The sequence below is a fragment of the Aulonocara stuartgranti genome, assembly GCF_965226115.1.
Source record: "Aulonocara stuartgranti genome assembly, chromosome: 15".
In the NCBI taxonomy this organism is placed as follows: domain Eukaryota; kingdom Metazoa; phylum Chordata; class Actinopteri; order Cichliformes; family Cichlidae; genus Aulonocara; species Aulonocara stuartgranti.
In genome coordinates, this window is record NC_138951.1 from 32,361,503 (window position 1) to 32,382,065 (window position 20,563).

A 20,563-nucleotide genomic window follows, 5' to 3' on the forward strand; every position below is an offset into this window, starting at 1 on the left:
TACGGTCGGCAACCGGGAAGAACTTGGGAACCTTCAAAATAGCTAGGAGTTAGAGTCTCCTTACCGTTTGGAACGGTAGTCTGCGCTTTTTTGGCCAGCAGAAACCGGGTTTCGGGCGTGAAACCTTAACTTAAAACTTCAGGGTAAGCCTTGGCTGTGTAATGCCAAAAATAGAGCTTCAGGCAAAGTTTGGGTTGGTTAACGCTTATAAATTTATTAAGGAAATAGAAATCGGGCCACGGTCCGGGACCGAGACTGGTTAATTGGTCGCAAAAAACTCAGGGAGTTTATCCGCTGGGCGGTTATTTTAAATTTGTCGAAATTGTGTAGGCGCTAAAGCTGACAGATCTGACAGTGGTTGTAAATATAAGATGTCTTTGTAATATAAAATAAGAGATCTCTGTGTGAAAGGAGTCTGAGGCAATGCTGGAGCTATTTTTAGACGGTGTGTGTGTGAGTGAAAATGCAAATGAGTAAGCAGTGAACTGTTTAAACCACAGTTGGTTTCACAAATACTGCTGCAAACATTGTTGAGTGTGTTTAAAATGCCATTTATGTTTATTAGAGGACTATAAATAAAGTATTGAGTTGCCGTAGTGGATGTATAGTAATTGACTGAGTTTGGATGTAGATATATAAATATATTGAGTGCACTGTATATACTTAAGATTAACATATTACTTTCAGTAGTAACTTTTCTCCAGCATTAGTTGCTGGTGTGGTTTATTTTTTCAATTTCTTGTGTGTGCGGTGAGAATCAATGGAGGTTTCAATTTTTTGTTTGTTTGTTTTTGACTTGCTCTTTCTGATTATGACAAGCATGTCTAAAATACTCTTAGGAAAGTGTGTTTTGAGTTATATTCCTCAACTCTAGTCACAGTTTAAGTGTGTGAATGCGGTGACTAGAAGGTTTTGAATGAGGAATAAAGGTGTGAGAGGTATTTCTTTGGTGATGTAAAGTAGGATGTTTTAAAGTTTGAAAGTGTTTTTAATTTGAGAGAGGCATGAGTAATGTTATAAGAGTTTGAGTTTCTTTTTCTTTCAGTTCAAGAACGCATAAGTACATACACTTGGTACACCCGTTTACTCTTTGACTTTATTAAAACAGACGGTGTATTTGAGTCTGAATTTCAGTAATTGTATGTTGATATGGTAATTTAGTTTATGTTAGGTGAAGGAGATGTCCATCTCTGCGTCTTGCAGGATTGAAAGTGAGCACGTTGAAGGTTGTGATGTGAATGCTGTGAGTACTCGATTTGAATGATTCTGTGTGATGTGTACAAAATAATAAATAATAATAACACTATGAAAGATTATAGTAGAGTGAGTGCAAGGCGGTGTGTGAACAGAGGAAGTCTGCAGAGTGTGTGTGCGTGAAATAAGGGTGTATTGTTTTTACATCAAGATTTAGTAGAACTAAAGTAGAACGTTACAAACAAACAGATAAAAAAGTAAAATGAAGAGAGAAAATAACTGACAATTACATTAATGAATAGAAAACACACATACACAAAGTGCCATATGTGAAATTATTCTAGGAAGGAATCAGAAGTGAGATAGTTTAATATAAGATGCAATGAAGGAAGCAGCTTACACTCCTTTAATTTCCAGAGCCAGTGTGTTCCCTCCCCTGCCCACTTGGCCCCCGTATCAGGCGAGTATGGAAGGCTGGATAGCCCATGACGGGTAAGATCCCACCTCGAAACCCTGGGACAACCTAAGGCAGGCACAGTCACGATTACTCGGCCTCACTCAGTCCCTGTGAGCTCAGACTCATGGGTGAGATGAAGTGAAGAAGATGGGACCTCAAGGGTAAAGCCGCTGGGCTAAGGCGAAGGGGGTAAGTGGCAAGTGGAGCCCTACCTTCTGGCTGAGGACAAGGAATGCTGCTATTTAAGGTGGGAAATCAGAATTTGGGTTAGCAAATTTGGGAAGGAGTAAATTGACTGTTTAAAGGTAAAATTATGAAGGAGTCTGACACACTGCAAAAGCAACATATGCAAATTGACATACACAAACATAAAATACACTTGAGTTTGAAGCTGAGGAAAGTGAGTTATGAAAACAAACGGTGATTAAAGTAGTTTTAAAAGAGTGACTTAGGAGTGCTCTCTCGTACTGAGTGATCAAAACCAGTGATCACTGTAGAAAGAAATAAAATAATTTAATAAGGTGGTAATGTTTAAACATATGTTTCTGTTGTTACAGCAACACATTGAGAGATGACTCAGTATGCAAATTAGTTGAAGTGAGTGGTGACGAAGGAGTTTCCTGTGTGTGTGTGTGTGTGTGTGACTGAGGCTTTCAGAAGAGGAAGCATAGCAGACAGAAGAGAAGTGCAGATTGGGGTAGGAAATTTATAGTTTAGTGATTATATGTTGTCGTAAGGGGGTCTTATGCTGAATTTAAGTATGTTAAAGAGCATAAGGGGGTGATTTTCTTGTGCAAATTGTGTGGTTTTAACAAGACTTTCGGTGTATTGAGGAGGTGAAATTATGTGGTGGCAAAACTTTTGTGTGTTTAAGGTTGTTGAGGTTGTTGTGGTGATGGGTTGATTCGGTCAGTTAGGTTTGGGTTGTTGTTTTTGTTTTTAATAGAGGGAGTTTTAGGAAAAATGGACATGTCTAAGAATTGGCCCATTATTTTGTAACAGTGCACTTAAAGAAAACCTGCCAGGTGATTTTGTTTTGTGTTTTGTGAGCTAATAATCAGCTCTATTTTTTTTCATTTCTGTTTTAAGCAGGCCTGCAACAGTGAATAACGGCGCTGAAAATTCTCGGGAAGAGCAAATATAAGGGGGCTTTCCAGATTACAATTGGCTGAGGAGAAAGCTACCTGTGGGGACTATTCAGGTCGTAAGTCCCTGTAAAAAGGATTTTATGCGAGTCAATCCAGTCCAAAAGCATAAAGAAATATTTTCCTTTGGAAAATAAAAAATGACTGAGCTCATTTTGCCCAGGGTGGAGAATCTGATCTGAAGCTCCACTATTAGCAAATATATGGTGTGACTGCATGTGAATGTGTGGCTGGATGACGGGGGATGAATAAATGTGCTAGAGAAAATTTTTGTTTTATTAAGTGGGGTTAGATTATGGGATTATAGTATATGGTTGGGAGAATGCCAAATGTTAAAGGGGAAACATTTTCTTAATTGGAGGAACACATGACTGATAATTGTTCTGTTTTAAGTTTATTTTTATGACATAGATTGGAGCATGAGTGGGGAAAACTGAGCATTTTAAGTTTTGTATAGTATTGTGACACATGGAATGTGTCAAAATAAAAGGGGGAATTTAGGGTTTAATAATTTAGGATTATTTCAGGACTTTTTGGGGTTTTTGGTCATTTGGATATGCTAAAACTGAAACTGTTATTTTTATGTTAAGGTTAAAGGATTAAAGTGAACTGAATCCTGTTTAGAAGATACAATACCAGGGTTTTAAAGCTGTGTACAAATCTTAGAGGGAAATTGTGGGACACGTTGACAAAAAGATATCCTTTGGGGAAAATTAGTGAGGGTTGAAGGAGGAGAACAGGTTTGATTTCTTTTGATTTCTAGAAGTAGTGGTTATAATGTAGGCTTACACAGACAGATATTACACAGAAACACACATGACAGTATTGATTCCAGGCAAAAGGCCTCAAATTCATTTAGCTTTTAACTGAACTTAAAGAAGGACCAAAGAGGAAGGAAAGCATATATTTTGGTTAAGTCTGATAAACTAGAATTAGAAGGTATTGTTACATTAAAAGGAGCAAAATGAAATAAAAAGGCTATACCAAAAACGGGTTATAACATAGGAAATGTGAGGTTAAAATGAAGTTAGTGTTAACACACAGGAGTTGTTTCAAGGCAGCATTTAGCTATGATGAAATGTATGCAGGAGTAATTGCTTATATGCTTAAACTTAATTGATTAAAGTGGTTATTTTCTTTTGGAGCTTTTAGTAGAATAGGCGCTTATAATGATTTTCTTGTTAAAAAGGTGACTTAAGATTAGAGTGAAGGAACTTGACAGGATGTTGATGATCAGATAAGGGAAAATAGAGCAAGCAACCGGACGTGAAAGCAGCGCTTAAAGGTTTTAAAGTGATGAGTAACGTTGAAGAATATATAAATACAAGTCAATAAGTTAAGAACATAATTAGGATCAGGCTTTTGATTACAGAAGTCCCAAATATGATAAGTTAGGGAGGTGCAGGAAAAGGTGTTTTGTTTCCTTTGCAGAACATCTCGGCGACCACAGGAGGGGCGAGGATCCTGGAGATGTCGAGGCCTCATGGACCACAAGAGAGGGACCGAGAAAACCTAAGCTTACACATGGAGTGTTCTCGAAGGGGAGCTGGTGTTTATTACCGGACCAATTAGATGACATGAGGTTGTCTGATTTGCTGAGCGAGGACACAATGTATTGCGACCTCTGGTGTTCCAGAGGTCGAGAGAGGGAGTGTGGAGCAGGGAAATTATTTTACTGCTATTGTTAAATAATCATCATTATTACCATTGCATTAATAATATAATCTGGAGTTTATATTGCATTCACGGGTTGAACAGTGTGTGTCTTTCAGAAAGACTAAGTGGCAGGCTGACAGGAAGTTGCAGAGAGTTTGCAGAAGTGAAAGCAGGAAGTTATTTTGAGCAGCAGGCTAAGACGATCATTGCTTTAACAATGTAACAGATAGCTTTAAGATGGCCTTAAGATGTTTATGATGATGTTAAATTTGTATTTCAGGTGCAGTTATGGCTATTTTATACATATTGCATATCTGTGCTTATTTGAGTTGATGTTCAGGTTCATTAATGGTCTAAAGCTTCACTAGTGAGAGTGTCTAGATGATCCATGCTGAGGGAAAACTAGAACATAGAAGGAATTGCAATACATGCTTACACAACAGTTCATTTTAATATCTTTTATATGTTCACATTCTTGTATTAAGCTTTTAGTAGAGGTTCTTGGTTAAAACATTTATTTAGTAGAAGACATACACATAGTCTCAGTGAGCCTCTGGTCTGGTAAAAGGTCAGAAGTGCGAGAGGTGACATAGAGGCTGAGTGAGGTCGTGACACACACACATGAGTTAGAATTATTTATAGGAAAAAGGTTCGTCATGTCTGGTTGGAACTGCGAAAGTGTCTCGGTAAAAGAGGAACCGTCCTTGTCGTCTCGGCAAGAAAGAGGAACTGAAAGGTAGAAAGGAAGTGCCGGCTATGAAAATAGAAGATGATGTTCTTTCAAATTGGGTTAAAAGTCATTGTGGTGTTGATCTGATCTATGTATAAAATGTATCTGTGACGTTAAAGGGGCGTCATTAAATTTAAGCCCTGACAGTATAAAAATCTGTGTATGCTTTGATTAAGTTGAAGACCACTTGCTGTCTGCGTACAGAGTTGTCTTCCCACACGTGTGTGTTCATTAAAATCATTGTTTGACCAAGAGCTTCTGGACCATGGGTGGTTTGTACTCTCCTTCCCCAATTTTGAACCTTAACAGTATCCAGGCATCATTCTAAACATACAAACAACACAAGTCCAGGTCAAATGCATGCATCGTGTTGGGTCAAACCGATTGTTCTGGCCGCATCAGGATGATATCTTCTGGTACCTGTTTGATGATGTCCTTGAACTCATTCCACCCCCATGGGCTGTGACAAAGTGTGGAAGCCTTGAAAGAGGTGTGGAACTGACTCAAAAGATGAATTCATGAAACAAAAGGCACATTCATGCATATATACAGACACACACACTGATGCAGGCACACACATGCAAAAACACTCTGACACAGACACATTGAAATCGTTAACTGATTATTATTGTTATTACTTCAACCAGTTCATCAAGTTTAATTGTAACCCTGTTACCATCTTCAACCCTGTTATGCTAGTCTCAACCCTGTCACACCTACATTTTCATATATTATTTTGTTAAAATGTTGAAAAAATAATTTAATGTTTGGGGATTTCTGTCTAAAATATTGAGCACTATCATCTGATCATTGATTTTGATTACAATTCTTAGTTAAACAAAATTTTTGATGAAAAATGACAAGATTGCTTTCATTCATTAGTTACATTTCAGGATTTAAGAGAGTAAAAATATGTGATTTTATGTCATTTTTCTATGTAAAATTATTGAATTGGTATGGGGGACATCTAATTACTGTAAACATATTGATTTCTTTAGAAATACATTTTAAGATAATATTCAGAGAGCCTCCAAACTCATGAAAGTGGCCACTTTCATGAGTAAATCATATATAAATAATATAAGGCTTACATGATTTACTCATGAAAGTGGCCACTTTCTCATTACTTTCATATATTTTTTTAGTAAGTATACAAAACATACAAGTTTCATTATATAATTTTTCAAGGGATCTTATATGTGTTTTCACTCTTGTATGCTTTTCATACAAGTTTCATACAAGACAGATGCAAACTTTATAAGATTTATATATATCTTTTCCATATGGGATCGCCCAGCCCTATTCTCGAGCATCTCACACTTCTGATAATCAGTTGTCTGCTTGACATTTATTCATCTGTGTAAAAACTATAAATTTAATCTCAGCAAAAAAAAGCAAAACAGTAACATTTTTATGTTATTTAAGGGACTTATATTACATGTTTAACCTGAGTAGCGAGAGACGGCGGTGGGTTTCATAATGATTTGCCGGGAGTCCGGTGTTCTCACCGGCTCTAGTGAGTAGTGATGGGATTTCCGGCTCTTTTTAGAGAACCGGCTCTTTCGGCTCGGCTCACTAAAAAGAGCCGGCTTTCGGCTTCCAACCAGCTCTTCAGGTTGTTTTGTTGCTTTAATTAATTTATTATTAACAATAATATAAAATTATGCACAAAAGGAATTACTAATGTAAAAAAAAAAGTGGTTTTATTTATATATGTTTATATAAATATATGCGGTGGCCCCTAGAGACAAAACACGTACAAACTCCAAAAAGCACATACAAATTCCAAAGCATGTACAAACACATTTCTAGCATTAACTGAACTTCCAAAACAGAGCTACCTAGATCACTTAAATTACACAATTGAAAGCATGTGTATTGTTTGTTTATTTATACACAAGCACTCATATATATTCAAATGATTAAAAAGAAATCTTCATTTACCTGCCAACTTTTTGATCGTGGCTCAAAGAGTTGGCAGTTCGTCTTGTAACCGGAAGGTTGCCAGTTTGAGCCCCGGCTCGGACAGTCGCGGTCGTTGTGTCCTTGGGCAAGACACTTCACCTACCGCCAACTGGTGATGGCCAGAGGGGCCAATGGCGCGATATAGCATCCTCGCTTCTGTCAGTCTGCCCCAGGGCAGCTGTGGCTACAACTGTAGCTTGCCTACACCAGTGTGTGAATGCGAGAGTGAATGAATAGTGGAATTGTAAAGCGATTTGAGGGCCCCGAAAAGTGCTATATAAATGCAATCCATTATTATTATTATTATTATTATTGTTACTACCACACACCAAATCTGGTCGTTGGTACTGGCTGGCTTGTGTAGCCACTAGGTAACAAAAGCTCAACACTGCGCCTAGCATTCTGGTCTTTTGTACATGTTTTGAGTTTTTATGTGCTTCTGATTTTTTACGTGTTTTGGAGTTTTTACGTGTTTTGGAGTTTGAAGCACGTACAGACCCTGAAGCACGTACAAACCCTGAAGCACGTACTTTTACAAATTTAAAGTGAAACAACACAAAACACTGCAAACCACAACACAATTAAATATAAATTAAAATATGAAAACAAAAAGAACATTCATATTCTCTGTCATATGGGCCTGCATGAATAAACTTTCTGAATCCTTTATCATCTGCAACTGAAAATAGTTGTGGATGATTACTATACCTTTCTAATGTGACGTTGTTGTCCCTGGCTCTCTTTCTCTGTTTCTCCCTCCCGCTCTGTTCCTGTGCTACTGCGAGTGTAACTACCGCTCCTCCCCCCTCTTCCCAGCGCAAAGCACAAGGGTTGCATGCGGAGTGAAGCGGAAAAAATGTGCGAGAGAGAGGGTGAGAGAAAGAAAAAAACCAAACAAACCCACAGCTCGCGATAAGGAGCTGGCTCGCGTCGTTCACGTCAAAGAGCCATTTTATTCGCGACCGACACATCACTACTAGTGAGCCTTGAACCCCGGCTAGCTATCGAGCTGGTGGGTAACAGACGCGTTTGGAAATATGTGGTGTCTTGATAAACTGAGCAGATATTTGAAGTTTACACAGCTACATTCTTGCCTGAAAATATGTTAAACGTTTATTTTGTGACCCAGAAAGAATAATAAGAGTAATATTAAAACTAACTAGCAGCCCGCCATTGTTGGAAACTGAGCAGGGCCACGCCATGAATTCTGGGATAGGTTGGGCCACGAAGTATACACCCGACCCATCCTTCAAATCTGGGGAAACAAAGGGTGCATTTGTCGGAGTCTTCGAATACAAATGCGGGCACAGGAGGATGCGGTTCCTGAATTTGGACACAGCTACGATACTGGACACTGCTTCTTCTTCTTCTTCGGTGTTTAACGGCAGCTGGCATCCTTGTACATGCAGTGCTGCCATCTTCTGTTTCAGTCTGTTTTTACATTCTTAAATCCTACTACTTATTCCTGCGTCTTTTGGGATCTTACAAAGCTTCAATAGACATGTCGACTATTAAATTAGTCGTCGACGATTTTGATAGTCGACGTAATCGTGACTAGTTGACTAATCGTGGCAGCCCTACTGTAGTTGGTATTGGTATGGCGAGTAGCCTTCAGTAATAGTAATAAATCACACAGCAATAGTACATTCATGTGGTTGTAAAAAAGCATGATAATATATTAAGTAATCCAATGTATTCAGAATACCTTACTCTCATTGAGTAACGGAACGGAACACGTTACAAAATACATTTTGGGGCATGTATTCTGTAATGGAATACATTTTAAAAGTAACCTTCCCAACAATGGTACTGTGTATATGTTGCAGAAATAAATGAACTCTGGCCTGAGCAAGACGCTAACTTCGGTGTCCTCTCTATTAATCCACAGTTTGTTCAAACTTGGCTACGCAGTGCTCTCTAGCCTGTGTGCCACTTGCTGCCGGTCCAGATTCCCATCTGATTGCTGTAAATATATAAATGCTCCACTGACAATAATACGTAATCCTGCATGACAGGTTTGCATGCATAGCCAGAGAAACTAATTGGAAAAGTCACTAATCAGGGGTTTTGCATTGACCAATCATATGAGTGTGTTAAGGGTAGGGTATAAGGATGATCAACATTTTCAGTTAGACTGGGAATGGGGGCTGTTACCTGCAAATGTATCCAGTAATGGTAAACTTAGAAGTTCCTGTTTTTTAATGTGAGCAAATTCCTTATAACACCGCATAAGTTAATATACATATTATATATAACAGGGCTCTAGACTAACTTTTTGACATGGGCGCACCGGTACGCCTAACTTAAAAAAGTTAGGCGTACCGGCACAAAAGTTAGGCACACTCAAATTTTTCAACTGCATCGCTTATCACTGCACTTTTACATGTGCACTTTCTTTGGGGGGGAAGTCCATACAGACAATATTCATTTCTAAATTATTAAGTAACAAACTTGTGCTTAAAGTGCTTTGTCAATATTGTAGAAAATGTTAAAGTTAATCATCATCTCGGCCTCCTCTGACGACCTGTTTGCTGCTGTCTGTTGCTGAAAGGCATTGGGGAGAGGGGACATGCACTTGGGCAGTGCATTTATTGCAGCATATAATGTGTTTTCTGGATATACTGTGCTTTTTCAGCTTTCAAAGATTGATGGCACTGTGTCAGAGCACTGGCTATGAATTTCAGATGGTTCAGGCCTTAACAAAAAAGTTATCAATCGTTCTTTTCTCATTACCCACAGCTACATCCACTTCTGTCGGGCGTAGGCTGCTCACTAGGGATGGGTATCATCACTGATTTCTATAATCCATTCGATTCCGGTTCTCAAAGTCCTGATTAGATTCAATTTAGCCTCAGACAGTCAGAAATATTATAATTCTGATCATTTGTCGGTACTGATACTGAGACTTCATCAGAATTGTGAACATCACAGCAGATGCCTTTGTGTGAAAGTAACTGAGAATAAAACACAGAAAAACATGAAGGAGATTTTCCTGGTCTGGCTTTTTATAGCAGATAACCTTAAAAATATTCTGCAATTTTGCATAATTTTAAGAAGTTTAAATTTCTTCAGTATTGAACAGCAAAAATTAGGCTTTCTTGTCCCGAGATCATGTGAGTGAAAAAAGAAAAAGACAGCGCTGTAAACAACGATAGACTGGTGGGTAATAAGCGATTTGAGACAGGACACTGTTCTTGAAGTACACACAGAGAGCTGTGTATGAAGTGTAATTTTTATCGTGGTGGAAGCAAAACCGCAAAAGTCAGAGGGAATTCATGACGACATTGATCAAGTGAAGCGCAGTTTGCTGCTTCTTTTGCTGCTGGCTCTGCGAATTTTGGTTGGAGAGAGACAAAACCTGCAGCTCAGCGTGTCCGTGTCCGGGCCGTCGGATGAGAAAGCCGAGAAAGACAAAGCTGATTCTGATGCGTCGGGTCCGCTCTGTGTTTACGTCTTTGTGTGGAATCCGTTAATGAATTGATATCGCCTTATTCAAACTACTCACCTCTCTCTTCCACCTGCACTTCCAACTGGACCACGGCCAATCAGAGAGGTCCCGCCCCTGACTATTCCTGATTGGTTTAGTCCACGATAGGGGCATAATGTGTGTCTGTTGTTGACCACACGGAGAGTTGCAGAGGTTTTTTTTTTTTTGTTACCCGAACAGTTCGACAAAATTTTTTTTTTTAGTTGCACCACTGAAAAATTTGGTCACACTCTAGAGCCCTGTATAATATACACATACTATAGAATTTATTTGCACTTGTAAATTGTTGGTTCAGTGTTGTTGTTTGGTACTGTGTCTTTGCCTAGTGATGATATAAAATGTCTTAATTTGGTAAGTTCCAGTGCAAGTTTACCCATAGTTAATAGTGGTTGTAGTTTGTTAATATGCGACAAAATAAGGCTTGTAAATTAGAATTTTATGTTTCATTAAATTCACAATTATATGCATTTGGAAAGGCAGGCTATCTAAAAGAGACAATACGATTGCACTAGTATTTAGTCTAGTTCTTCTCTCTATTCAATTACCAAGCATCATTTGAAGCCGATACTCAGTGCTGTGTAGCAGATGACACTTTGAAAGTAACCTTCCCAACCCTCATTGTGACTGTTGTCTTAAATAGAAGAACCCAGGTAATGTGAGTCTTTAATTTGCAGTGTTACTTCTAGTCATGTCTAGTGGTGAGATTATTTCAAAGAGTGGAATATAACCTCAATAAAGAGCATTTGGATAATGTAATGATCAATAATTGGAGAATTTATGGAGAGTGAATGAGTGTAAAGTAGTTTTCCCTGAAAGAAAATCAGGCAAATTATGTCTGTGAGAGGAAACAAGGATGGAATAATTCACACAGACAGACCCTTAATGTCAGTCCCTTTATGTGATTTCCTTTCTTCTCCACTTATTTATGTAAAATCAAGTGAGAGCAAAGTGACTCAAAGGAGCTGGTGAGGATAAGAGCGAGAGGGAAGGGATAATAGTGGGAATAGACAAAGTGTGTTTTAAAATTCTAGTCATTTTTGTTGTCATCGCATAGCAATGTGTCACTGTCAAATGCTTTATCTGTCAGCTGCACTCTTGCCCGTGGACAGCCCTGGGCCCCGTGGGAAACTTCACAGTGGCTTTTTCCCCCCTCTTTCCATCCACATCTGCCTATGGCAGGTGTGGAGTGGTATGGCGTCATCACAACTCTATTACTCTGTCTCTGGCTATTTTTGTATGTGTCTCTGTCACATACAAATATACATACATACATACATATTAGTGCTGAAAAAATACTAGAATTTTGCTAGGCACACTTCTTTAATGGTACTGGCCACAACAGAAGCCACAATATTAGTCAGATAATTCAATGAAAACATTTCACTTTCCTTCCCTTTCCTAAATTACGGAGCCTCACAATGGACATTGGGGAAAAAAAGAAGTACTTTGGAGCAATCCTGAAAAGGTTTGCCAGACCCTGAGAAAGATCTTTTCCCCTGCATTTATCATACTTCCATCTGAAACCTGTGAAGCTGTCCAGGGTACTGCAGCTGGTTGTCACTGAATTCAACCAAAACCACCATGTCAGAATACGCCTTCCATGAGTGTGTCCCCTTACACCAAGAACGCTCTTCTGATGTCTGTCACTTATGTAAAAACCATTTGCACTGCAAAACATTGTTTCAATGTCTTCATACTTCAGGCCAAGCTCAAAATAAAAATCTATGAATCTCTCCCGCAGGTGAGCTATGGTTGTTTCGAGGGTTGTACTAGGACAAAAAATGGCCTTGGGCTTGACGTTTTTGGTCCAGATGACCCACCATGATTGATCAAATAAATAAACAACATGTCGGTTAATTTGACACATTTTTTGCATTTATTTTTTGTTTCTTTTTCTCTTTTAGCTTTTCAGCACCACCTTTTTATCACTTCTTCCACATTAAACAGTGTTCCCTTGCAGGGCTCCTTACTAAATTATTAAATACATATTTTAAAATAAAAAAATCATAAAAAGTTCTTATGAAGAGAAATACTATCCACAAAAGCTTATCTTTAATAATGTTTAGTTTGTTTTAACTAAAAGGGTGCTTTTGTTTCTTTCTAGTTAGTGTTTTGTTTTTTGTTATGTACCTGAGGTGGTTGGGGGTGGGGGGAGGGGGTTGAAGCTCATCTAGTAATTGGAAGGTTTGAGGTTCTATTCCTGGCTTCTCCAGTCTGCATGCAAAAGTATCTTTGGGCAATATATTGTTCCCCCAGTTGTTCTCTGATTAGGTCGTTAGAGTCTCATGGTTAGACTGCATTAAGGGTTAGAAAAAAAAGAGCTTGTGTAAAATGATGCAAGTTTTAAAGAGTGATCAAGTAGAATAGAAATGTGCAATATAAGAATTAGTCCATTTACCTTGCCTTACCCTTGTGTTTCTGTCTGGCTCTGGTCAGTAGTGATGTGTTGGTCGCGAACGAAATGGATCTTCGACGTGAATGACGCGAGCCGGCTCCTTATTGGGAGCCATGGTTTTTTTTTCTTTCTCTCACCCTCTCTCTCGCACATTTTTTTGCTTCACTCCGCACGTGAGCCTTGTGCTTGTGCTGAGCAGAGGGGGGAGAGAAAGAGAGAGAAAGAGAGCCAGGGACAACAACAAGAGACAACATCGTCACATTAGAAAGGTATAGTAATCTACAACTGTTTTTAGTTGTAGATGATAAAGGATTCAGAAAGTTTATTCATGCAGTGAATCCTATGTATGAAACTCCAAGCAGGAAAACACTCCCCAGGGCTCACAAAATCACTAGCCCGACGTCCTGGGGCTAGCGATTTTTCCAGTCGGTCTACCAAAATCTATCTCTGCCCTGCCCGTCGGGCTATCGTAGGAATGAAAAATATATGTCAATGCTTTTGCATTCTTTCGGAAATGTAGCTGGGTAATTATGTCATTGGCATCGGTGAGCCACTGTCAATATATTTTTTGCTCTCATTTTGCAATCGTGCGAACTGTGTATAGAGAGCGACAGTACTGATTGGTGAGTGACGATAATTTGCGCACCGATTCCTCTGACATCGTCTTATCAATCGTTAGCTTACTATGCAAACATGACAAGTGAAATCTCCCGCAGCAAGCTTACACATGTGAGAGGTTGATCGCACAGAGGATCGCTGAGTGCGTGTGTAAAAGCAGCAGGATATATATTTTAGTTCTGCTGAGCCAAATAAGACAGGTCAGGGTGAAGAAGGGACAGCCAAAGAAAAGCTTACCACAAAACGGAAAAGTTATGACAAATCAGACTATAAGGCAAAAAGAAAGTGCAGCTTTATGGTTTCATGGACAAAAGAATTTCTGTGGCTGCAATATGACAAGCTACAGGGAGTGCAGAATTATTAGGCAAGTTGTATTTTTGAGGAATAATTTTATTATTGAACAACAATGTTCTCAATGAACCCGAAAAACTCATTAATATCAAAGCTGAATGTTTTTGGAAGTAGTTTTTAGTTTGTTTTTAGTTTTAGCTATTTTAGGGGGATATCTGTGTGTGCAGGTGACTATTACTGTGCATAATTATTAGGCAACTTAACAAAAAACAAATATATACCCATTTCAATTATTTATTTTTACCAGTGAAACCAATATAACATCTCCACATTCACAAATATACATTTCTGACATTCAAAAACAAAACAAAAACAAATCAGCGACCAATATAGCCACCTTTCTTTGCAAGGACACTCAAAAGCCTGCCATCCATGGATTCTGTCAGTGTTTTGATCTGTTCACCATCAACATTGCGTGCAGCAGCAACCACAGCCTCCCTGACACTGTTCAGAGAGGTGTACTGTTTTCCCTCCTTGTAAATCTCACATTTGATGATGGACCACAGGTTCTCAATGGGGTTCAGATCAGGTGAACAAGGTGGCCATGTCATTAGTTTTTCTTCTTTTATACCCTTTCTTGCCAGCCACGCTGTGGAGTACTTGGACGCGTGTGATGGAGCATTGTCCTGCATGAAAGTCATGTTTTTCTTGAAGGATGCAGACTTCTTCCTGTACCACTGCTTGAAGAAGGTGTCTTCCAGAAACTGGCAGTAGGACTGGGAGTTGAGCTTGACTCCATCCTCAACCCGAAAAGGCCCCACAAGCTCATCTTTGATGATACCAGCCCAAACCAGTACTCCACCTCCACCTTGCTGGCATCTGAGTCGGACTGGAGCTCTCTGCCCTTTACCAATCCAGCCACGGGCCCATCCATCTGGCCCATCAAGACTCACTCTCATTTCATCAGTCCATAAAACCTTAGAAAAACCAGTCTTGAGATATTTCTTGGCCCAGTCTTGACATTTCAGCTTGTGTGTCTTGTTCAGTGGTGGTCGTCTTTCAGTCTTTCTTACCTTGGCCATGTCTCTGAGTATTGCACACCTTGTGCTTTTGGGCACTCCAGTGATGTTGCAGCTCTGAAATAAGGCCAAACTGGTGGCAAGTGGCATCTTGGCAGCTGCACGCTTGACTTTTCTCAGTTCATGGGCAGTTATTTTGCGCCTTGGTTTTTCCACACGCTTCTTGCGACCCTGTTGACTATTTTGAATTAAACGCTTGATTGTTCGATGATCACGCTTTAGAAGCTTTGCAATTTTGAGACTGCTGCATCCCTCTGCAAGATATCTCACTATTTTTGACTTTTCTGAGTCTGTCAAGTCCTTCTTTTGACCCATTTTGCCAAAGGAAAGGAAGTTGCCTAATAATTATGCACACCTGATATAGGGTGTTGATGTCATTAGACCACACCCCTTCTCATTACAGAGATGCACATCACCTAATATGCTTAATTGGTAGTAGGCTTTCGAGCCTATACAGCTTGGAATAAGACAACATGCATGAAGAGGATGATGTGGGCAAAATACTCATTTGCCTAATAATTCTGCACTCCCTGTATATCACCAGGGGTGCACATAAGTGTTCCGCAGGTGCGCATTCGCTGTCAAAATAAAAAACGCGCACAAGATAAGAAGATGCAACGCGTGTTTGTGTACATAGGATTATTGGAGGAGGACAGACATTTGCTTAGAACTCTTAAAGATGTCGAAGAAGCAAGCTCCTTTAAGCAATTACTTTGGTTTTCCTCCACCTCCAAAGAAATGTCAGAAGGAGTCTGAACCACAAAAGAAGCGCGTATTCTCGGAAAAATGGTTGCAGGAGGTGAGCTGGCTTCAAACAAATGATGAACGCACAGAGATTTGGTGCGGAATGTGCAATGAAAATCCCACTCTAGCGGACAAAAACACTGCCTTTTATATGGACGCAAACACGCGTTGCAACTTCTTATCTTGGGTGCATTTTTTATTTTGACAGCGAATGCGCACCTGCGGACCACTTATGTGCACCCGTGTAAATAACATAATGTTCTGCCGGGTGTGTTGTTGGTTTTCCCTCGATTTCTGAGTCGACAAGCGACTTTGTTACTGGGACCAGTAATTTTAAGAAAGGCCCCCATTAGAACCCATGAGAAATGCAAGAAATGCATTATTGCTCAGTCTGCAATATCTTTCCCAGAACAAACACCAATTGCAAATAACATACTAAAAATAAACCTGAAAAATCTGTTTAGAACAGCGTACTATGTTGCAAAGAGTGAACTACCACTGGCAAAATTTTTTGCAAACTTCAAAAAGCAAATGTCCTAGATCTTGGTTCAACTTGCCTCTTACCCGTGACTTCAGTGGAAATTTCAAATTCAGGATCTGACACAGACTGATTCATGTCCTACACAGTTCTTACAAGTTCATAGAAATTTCTGTTCAATTAGAACCAAGTATTTGAGTTGATGATTGTAATTTTCATACAATGTTGTAATTTGTGTTTCAACAATTTTTTGATTAATGTTTTGTTTCCTTTACAATATTATACTTTAATGTATAATATTGTAAAGGAAACAAAACAGGAAACAAAACATCAATCAAAAAATTGCTCTCTTTTTTATTCGGGCTACTTAAATTTATTTTGGGCTACCAAATACTGAAGAGTCCCTGCCCGAAGGGCTACCAGGGATTGTGAAATTTTGCGAGCCCTGCTCCCAAAAAATCATCCCAATTAATTTATATTGTATTGTGTTGTGGTTTGCAGTGTTTTGTGTTATTTCACTTTAAATTTGTTTAAAAGGAAAAAGCTGAAAATTTAAATAGTTAAAAGTTGAAATGTAAATTGTTGGTTTGCAGTGTTTTATAGTTTATTTATTACATTTTATGTGGAGTGAATAAATAAAAGTATATTTACAGTGGCCCCTTGAGACAAAACACGTACAAACTCCGAAGCACAACAGAAGTGCTCCAGGATGCTAGGGGCAGTGTCGAGCTTTTGTTACCTAGTGGCTACAAAAGGTACCAACGACAGGATTTGGTGTGTAGTAGTCAGAGATGGGCAGTAACGCGTTACTTGTAATGCGTTACTGTAATCCGATTACTTTTTTCAAGTAACGAGTAAAGTAAGGGATTACTATTGCAAAAACGGTAATTAGATTACCGTTACTTTCCCGTAGGAACGCTGCGTTACTGCGTTACTAAAACCGTGATTTTTTTGCGAGACTGTCTCATGACAGTGACGTAAGCGAGTGCGCCATTCATGACAACAGCTGTGTGCAGATCAACAGTGGATCATATATCGAGTGCGGGAGAGAGTATGGGCGTGCAGCGTTTAAAGCATGGAAGTACTGACCTTACTTTAAGTTTGATTCCATAAAAGGTGACAAAAACATTAGCGTCCATTAGCGTTGTGCATGGGAAGAAAACTTCTTTTTACAGCGAAAAAACCCCCCTAAACTTCCAAGCAAGCACCGAGCGCGCTTTGACGTAATGGGAAATTCACAGAGAAACTCGCGGATTCTTCAACTGACCGCAGCACACCTGCACCAGGGTAAACCTTTGCCTACGCTACTCCTGCTTTACAGGTGAAAATAGAGTAACAGGACCGCTAGTCTTTGACTTTATTTATTTTCTGCTGTGTTTTACTTTCATCTATTTGAAAGAGTGAGTGTAAACACACCAAAAAAATATATTTTATGTGCTGGAATGTGCAGAAAATAGGTTTAAATATTAAACAAATTTCTTCCAGTCAGAGAATGTTGCATATAATTAAATGTTTGCTTGATGCATAAAGTTAAAAGATTAAAACTAATAAAACAAGTTTGAAAAAGGGACTTTTCCATTTCATTACATTTTGTATGATGGATTATACAGGGAGTGCAGAATTATTAAGCAACGTCCTTTCTTTTTGCAAAATGGGTCAAAAGAAGGACTTGACAGGCTCAGAAAAGTAAAAAACAGTGAGATATCTTGCAGAGGGATGCAGCAGTCTCAAAATTGCAAAGCTTCTGAAGCGTGATCATCGAACAATCAAGCGTTTCATTCAAAATAGTCAACAGGGTCGCAAGAAGCGTGTGGAAAAACCAAGGCGCAAAATAACTGGCCATGAACTGAGAAAAGTCAAGCGTGCAGCTGCCAAGATGCCACTTGCCACCAGTTTGGCCATATTTCAGAGCTGCAACATCACTGGAGTGCCCAAGAGCACAAGGTGTGCAATACTCAGAGACATGGCCAAGGTAAGAAAGGCTGAAAGACGACCACCACTGAACAAGACACACAAGCTGAAACGTCAAGACTGGGCCAAGAAATATCTCAAGACTGATTTTTCTAAGGTTTTATGGACTGATGAAATGAGAGTGAGTCTTGATGGGCCAGATGGATGGGCCCGTGGCTGGATTGGTAAAGGGCAGAGAGCTCCAGTCCGACTCAGACGCCAGCAAGGTGGAGGTGGAGTACTGGTTTGGGCTGGTATCATCAAAGATGAGCTTGTGGGGCCTTTTCGGGTTGAGGATGGAGTCAAGCTCAACTCCCAGTCCTACTGCCAGTTTCTGGAACACACCTTCTTCAAGCAGTGGTACAGGAAGAAGTCTGCATCCTTCAAGAAAAACATGATTTTCATGCAGGACAATGCTCCATCACATGCGTCCAAGTACTCCACAGCGTGGCTGGCAAGAAAGGGTATAAAAGAAGAAAAACTAATGACATGGCCACCTTGTTCACCTGATCTGAACCCCATTGAGAACCTGTGGTCCATCATCAAATGTGAGATTTCAACCCGTTCTCACTCCCAACGCGTAAAATAATGACGATTTGTCACGTCCCTTAACTTCTCATGCTGACGCCTAAGGTACCCTTCCACGTTTTTATGTGACGCTGTGGGTTGTCAATTCATTCCAATATGAACCCGCTCGCGGCGATCAGAGACGCTTCGAGCAGAGGCTCCAGCCATCCATTTACTCCAATAATAACCCCGTCACGGCGAAACATGACGCCGTGAAGCACAATCTAACTGGAGAACCGGGGACCCTCTCCGCGAACGGGTTTTTCTCCCTAATTTAATGCTTTCTTTTAATGACATCGTTAACATTTCTCAACAAAAACACGAAAGTATCACTGATAATTCAACAATAAAATCGCTTCATGTTGTGGCCATCACACAGTGTTTTCCAAACTGATTCACGATCTGAAAGTGCGCAGATTTAACGTACATAATCCTTCGTTAGGTTTATTATTTTCATTTCACACGTAAAACACATTTATAGATTCATTCACCACTCCTGCTAGTTTTGGATGCGCTCGGCTCCAACCAATCAGACCAATTTACGCAGACGCACTAATCCCGTAACTGCACACTACCCATAATCCTCAACCGCCGTCGCTATGGAAATGAAGATAACAACAGCTTGGTGCTACCCATTATTCCTTTATTTACTCTAAAATAATAACCAGCGATAATACGAAATTAAACTGGCCCAGTGTTTAATTATGTAATTAAAAAATGCAAATTGTAGTATTTTATTTTTTACAAATTGCAATATTTATCTACAGCGCGCCTTTAGCGACACGTCAACAGATCTTAAGCAAGGCGATTGGATGGTTTTTACTGCAATGCATCTTGGGAGTCGTAGTAAATGTATCTTTCAACTCACGGTCCTGCAGCGAAGTTTTCGACTGGACACGAGGCAGATCCTAGCTAAGTAAGTTGTGATAAACTGTGGGTAATTTGCATGTTCACTGAAATATTAATTTCAGTGATATTAAACTGATATTAAACTTGAAATGTTTTCACAGAGCAGTCTGTGTACCAAGAGAACTACTTCTGCAAAAGTTTATTTAAATTTTTTTGTGATGTATTCTCATGTGTAAGACACTTGCTTGGCCACCCAGCTAATGTTAGTACTGCTCTATTTTAGCAATGTATCTTTTCTGTAATCAATTCAGGGTTTTTTTTAACCCTATTCACGTAATTAACTCAATATTAATGACTTTAATCTCGTAATTGATTTTTTTTTCTAAATATGGTGTAATACTGCCTCGTAATATAAGTTATTTCTTTGGTCATAAATTATTTTTGTAATCGTTTCACCAAAACAGACCTGAAATAATCCCTACATGTTCCATTTTCATTTGCAGAAATGACAAAGCCAAAAACCAAACCATGCCCTTCCTGTCAGGCCCCAAACACCTGCAACAGGAAGACATGCAGTGGATGCCTGGGCAGCCTGAACCTAAAGGAGGGATTGAAAAAAAAAACAAGAACAGTTTAAAAACAGTAACTGGGCTGCCTCTGTTAAAAAAAACAGAAATGCGAGCAGGGTGGTTAATTCAGCCCAGTTGTCAGTAAGCTTAAAAGTTCTGATCTAATAAGTGGTTGGTCTGGTAGACAATTCTTTATTAATCACAGTTGTCAATGTTTTCTTGTATATCATGAAGTAAGAAACTAACAAGACATGTATATACACATAAAATATTAATTTATAAAAGAGCATAAATAAAAAAGTTATTCACATCAGAATAACATCATCACACTAAAGACATCCAACTAGAAAAAACTTGTTAAAAACTATTTTTATTCAAGCTACTTCTGA

General features: G+C 39.2%; 1 protein-coding gene across 7 annotated transcripts in view; it reads left to right on the forward strand.

Annotated features, from left to right (window-relative positions):
- The window catches only part of LOC309689155 (uncharacterized protein), a 318,224-nt gene that overhangs the window by 294,203 nt on the left and 3,458 nt on the right, over window positions 1–20,563 (forward strand). The window contains exons 1-2 of one of the 7 annotated variants that reach the window (XM_082505387.1): window positions 19,558–19,672; window positions 20,109–20,315. The exons of 4 other annotated variants lie outside the window; for them this stretch is intronic. The gene's annotated coding sequence lies outside the window, so the exon portion shown is untranslated. Of the gene's footprint in view, window positions 1–19,557; window positions 19,673–20,108; window positions 20,316–20,563 lie in introns of those variants that run through there. 2 more of the 7 variants (XM_082505388.1, XR_014271270.1) reach the window with 2 other exon arrangements.